This window comes from Sinocyclocheilus anshuiensis, unplaced genomic scaffold, assembly GCF_001515605.1.
Source record: "Sinocyclocheilus anshuiensis isolate Anshui unplaced genomic scaffold, SAMN03320099.WGS_v1.1 scaffold1973, whole genome shotgun sequence".
Taxonomy (NCBI): Eukaryota; Metazoa; Chordata; class Actinopteri; order Cypriniformes; family Cyprinidae; genus Sinocyclocheilus; species Sinocyclocheilus anshuiensis.
The window spans coordinates 177,712-182,999 of record NW_015538051.1 but is presented as its reverse complement, the minus strand read 5'-3'; the positions used below and the strand labels follow the sequence as shown (position 1 = coordinate 182,999).

Genomic DNA, 5,288 nt, shown 5'->3' with positions numbered 1-5,288 from the left:
TGCTGTGTAATTTGCCCCCTGACTAAGCATTTAAATAATTTAGGGAAAGCATTTAAATAATCCTGTAAATGCATTTAAGAATGCAGAATCAAATCAAATTGAATTGAATTGTGAATCTAATCGAATCGTTCTTAATTTGCAAAAATCGTTCTTGAATCGAATCGAAAACCCATTGAATGATAAATGTGTTTTAACAATGTCATTGAACCAAATGTACGAAGGAAACTGTTAAAATAACCACAGCATTAACAACAACCTTGAAATAAGAGCGCAAGGTTTATCTGATAATCAGATGCATGAAAGTAGCATTTGTTGCTTTAGCAAACAGACATCGGGCGCGTTTTCTCAGAATCATCATTCGCCGATGGAGAGGAAAAGTTAAATACTATAGCATTTTATTTTATGAAAATGAGAAAGAAGTTTTAGCACTGAAAGAGAAGTGATCTCGTGCTGATAGAACTTCAAGAATGCAGAATCGAATCGTTAATCTAATTTAATTGTGAATTGAATCTAATTTAATCGTTCGGAATATGCAAAAATCGTTCTTGAATCGAATCTAAAACCTATGAATCGTGAATCGAATCAATTCGCTGTCTACCCAAAGATTCACAGCCCTACTAAAATCACATCTACTCTGTCAACAACAAAATATTTAAGCCACAAATATTATTTTGAGCTGTAAAAGAAAATAAATAAGAAAGACAATAAAAGTGAATTTAGTAATGTTTATTGAAGCATTTATATTTCATTGGAATTTGCACACTGCCAAATCTTACATCATTATTGCAGCAAAGGACATTATGGCATTGAGTTCATAGTATTGACTGTGCAGAGAACACAGAATGTTACTGCAAACTTACATAACATATCCTGCAGGTGGAAATGTACTCCACTTGCTCACTTTCATCAAATTTTAATGGCTAATTCAATTTAGAACAATTTAGAACTAAAAATATCCCACTGAAAAGCAACCGAATAAAATTAGTAACAAAAAGCATGTGTTTATACCAGTTGCATAAATGTTTAGCGAGAGTTGGCTACTATTTTCCGTCTGTGCATTTAGGTTCAGTCTGTCTTTTGAAAGATGAATACAGCAGCACCACCCAATCAAAGCTTGAAAAAGGAACTAGAGAAACTGAACCGTGAATCATGGTGAAGTGTCTTCACATACATGGTTGTGTAACCAGTGCATAGAAACTTCCATCCCGGTTATATGAGCCAAGTGGAAAATGGCACAGAAAGCCATGCCGTGTGTTGAAAAGCTTCCCTACATAGCCATTTCTCCTCAAACTATTGGGCGACAAAGAGAACATTAGAACACAGACGTGACATGATTTTAATCTCAATAAAATTCTTTTTCAGTTAAAGTCTGCAAACATAAGCATTTCATAAAGGTTTACTTCCCCCAACCAAATGAGGATTATGGTAACACTTAATAATAACTGTAGTGTAATAAAGTACTTACAAATCATTTGAAAACTATTGTAGTTAATTAATATTTTATAAACTTTAATACATTCGTTTTGAGTTCTTCATTCATTGTCATTGTAATAAACAAATTATTATTGTTTAATCAGCTCATATATTAAGAGTTAGACAATGCTTTTTTAACAACTTATTAACAGTAAATAATTCTCACTTTATATCAGGTCATGGAAAATTGGAAAATTAACAACCTTTATTAGACATTAATTGCATTCATATTCGGTGTTCCTTAAAATGTTTATAAATACATTAAGTACACACTCACACACACATTGGGTTTCCATGTTTAATAGAGACTTTCCATAGAAATTAGTTTTATACTGTACAAACACTCCATCCCATACCTTTGCCTCCATCTCAGACTCCATTTCCCAGATACCCTCTACCTAGGAACTGATTACAGACATCTGTTCCCAATCAGGAGGACTTTAAAGGTTGCACCCACACACTCACGTCGCTGAGTATTGTTTGTTTGTTTTTAGCTGCAATTCCTAGCCTTGCCCAGTTTTGATCCTTGAACTGTTTGCTATTGTGGACTGTTTATTAAATGTTTGCTATTGAATGTTTGCACCTCTTAGAGGGCAAGAAGAAGACCTTTGGTACCAAGCCCAGGAAGGACAGGACTTCTCATTGGTCAAAATGTTTCTGCCCTCCACCCACCTACAGACTGATCGCTAAGGTTTGGCCTGTGACTGTCATAAAAATTCCTTAGGACCTTTGGATGCAGCAGCAGTGAGTGAAACAAAGAGAGATCCATCCAAATCCATTCATAACTATGTTTTCAAACCTTAAACTGATGTAAACTACAACACACACATCTCATAATTATTCAGAGAAATAGGTATTCTCAGTGACAGTGACGTGTAGTGCAACATTTACATTTAGTCATTTAGCAGACGCTTTTATCCAAAGCGACTCCGACCAGCCCCACAGGAGCACTGCACTGACCCTCTGCACTGGGAAGACGGAAGAGAGCACTCACGGCACCGGAGCACCTACCTGGACCTTTCTCACTATCACCCATCACCCCAATAAATCCACCCTCCGGGGTATTGATTGAGATTACTTGTCGTGTGATTCTTCACCCCGTTACAATATATAAATATATATACACACACACACAAAAAGAAAAACAAGTTTTTAGAGGGCACATAAGTCTGAAGTAATGAATTTAGGTAAAGGGGTGCAGAGCCAGTGGTGGTTTTGTAGGCAATCATCAATGCCTTGAATTTTATGCGAGCAGCTACTAGTAGCCAATGCAAATTGATAAACAGAGGTGTGACGGTGTCATCAGCATAGCAGTGATATGAAAAGCCATGTTTCTGAATGACAGAACCTAGTGATGCCAAATTGACGGTGAAGAGAAGTGGTCCAATATCTGAGCCCTGAGGCACCCCAGTAGTTAGATGTTGTGACTTGGACCTCACCTCTCCAAGATATCTTGAAGGACCTATCTGAGAGATAAGACTCAAACCACTGGAGTGCGGTTCCTGAGATGCCCTTTGCCAATAGGGTTGACAGGAGGATCTGGTGGTTAACTGTGTCAAAAGCAGTGGACAGATCCAGCAAGATAAGTGTAGAAGATTTGGAAGCCTTGTGCAACATCTTACACAAACGCAGCTGTTAATGGACAAATGAATACATGCATGTCAGTTCAATCTTCTTCCAACATGTTTGGACTTAATGTGTTCGTAGCATTGCCAAATGTATTCTGGTTGTGGTTTGGTAAGTTAATAATGCATTGATAAAACTTTTCTAAATGTGTGTTTGGACTATGCAAATAAGTTCCACAGGAGGAAAGAAGGGTGGGCCACACCATGTCCCCCCACTCTGATGGAAACAGCCAATCACAGCCTGGAAATGGAAAAGTGCCAGATTGCAATCTCCTCCTCATCGGAAAGAGAGAAAGGTACCTTCCCAAAAGACACTCCTTGTTCTGAGTCCTGTCAGGGAAAGGACACTAAAAGAGCAAGTTCTGAGTCTGAGCCCCGCAAGAGTGAGACAATAGCAGATCAACCTCCGTTCTGAGTCTCCGGCCTGTGAAGGTGAGACTGCAAAATATCAACAAGTTCTGAGTCTCCGATCTTTTGCGGGGAAGACACTGGACCATGAGCTCTTAAAACTCTGCCCTCTTTCTTGAACGGGGGCCGGGAGCAGCAGCTCATTTGCATTTAAAGGGACACACAAAAATGGCGCATTTTTGCTCACTCATTTTAACATGCTAAAAAATTATCTGTGGGGTATTTTGAGCTAAAAGTTCATGTACACACTCTGGGGACATCAGAGACTTCGTTTACATCTTGTAAAAAGAGGCATAATAGGTGCCCTTTAATTGTTGTGATATCACAAGCCAACATAATTTCCTGTTCTGTCTCCTCCTCTTCCCTTCTGCATTGTGAACTGCTTGGAAGAGGTGGGTTATTTCTGACTCCTCATAATCTTAATTAATCTTTATTGTAATCACTGTTTCTATATCTATATTTTCACTCCAATTCATGTCGTTTATAATGTTATTGTCCTTACCTGTCTGGTTATTTTTGTAGTTATATTTTTGTCTTTGGCCTAAATGAGAGCCCATGGTGAAGTATACATCACATTTATTTTACAGCGAGAGAACAAGGGCAGTTCACTCAAAGAGGCTGTCATTATGTGTCTTTAATGTTAGGTATATTTCTGTTTCTACTATTTACTTGTTTATTGTAATTTTTCTTTACTCTATTTATGTTTTCCACGCTCCTTTTTGTCCCTTTTGCATTGTTAACTGCATGGAAGAGCGAACGTTAAGGGCGATTCACACTCTAAGAAAGGCTGTTCATTTGTCTTTTATATCAGGAAGAAAAAGATCCAGCGAAACTGCTGCCTGCTGTCCTGTGTCTAAATCCACAAAACACAGAATAAAGTTTCATAACTGGTGTCGCTGGCTGCGCATCACTCTGGGCGTCGCGAGCCACTGGTTACATATAGCCCATTAGTGTATTAACTACATGTTTATTACACTATAGTTATTCTAAAGTGTTACCAGTACTATGTATTGTGTTTGTATTGGCACTAACCTACACACGTAGTATTTGACTCCTGGAAACCTCCTCGATTCGTCATATGTGTACATGTTTCCTTGTGCCCCCTCCACCCATTTCCAACCACGTCCTCCGCACGGATCAACCAGAATCTGCAGATTATTAATACAGTAATTTAAGTTCTCAAGAAATAGGAGAGGCATCATCTCCTTGACTGCAGTCTGTTAATTGTTCCACTGGTATTTGTGATCTGTAGTGTTTTAAACATAAATATAATGCACTGCACTGAAGTACCTCATGGCTTTTGGCTTGATGAGTTTCCCAGTCTTTTTCATAATAGCAATGTTCACCCCTTACAAATCCACTGTGCCACCCACCGTCAGGTCCGATGGCTCTGCACACCTCAAGGTCGGTTTTAGAACGAACAGCATCTTCAACTGACAAGGATTTATGGGTTAATCAAGCCTTTAAAGAGCTTTTTCTAGCTTGAAGATACAATGCTGTTGCTACATGAGCAAAGAGATTAATTGCACAACTAGGGTTGGGTATTGTTTGAATTTTAACAATTTCGATTCTGCTTATGGATTACCATTCTTATCAATTCCTAATTTTGATTCCAATAAGGGGAAAAAAAAAAGATATTCATATTTATTCTAAGTCTTATTGCAAAACATTTCATTGTAGCTGAATGTCAGGGTCACCAGTAACCATGCCTGTCATTGTCACCTCTGCGCACTACATCTCCCACAATCCTCCCTGATTATCATCACCTGCACTCACTTCACA

General features: G+C 38.4%; 1 long non-coding RNA gene across 1 annotated transcript; it reads right to left on the bottom strand.

Moving 5' to 3' along the window:
- Positions 1-1,048: 1,048 nt before the first annotated feature.
- LOC107681848 (uncharacterized) lies at positions 1,049-4,973 on the bottom strand. Its single transcript, XR_001633305.1, has 3 exons — positions 4,797-4,973; positions 4,539-4,654; positions 1,049-1,290 (listed from the first exon to the last, which is right to left on the bottom strand). It is a non-coding gene; the product is annotated as an uncharacterized LOC107681848 (long non-coding RNA).
- Between the last annotated feature and the right edge of the window lie 315 nt (positions 4,974-5,288).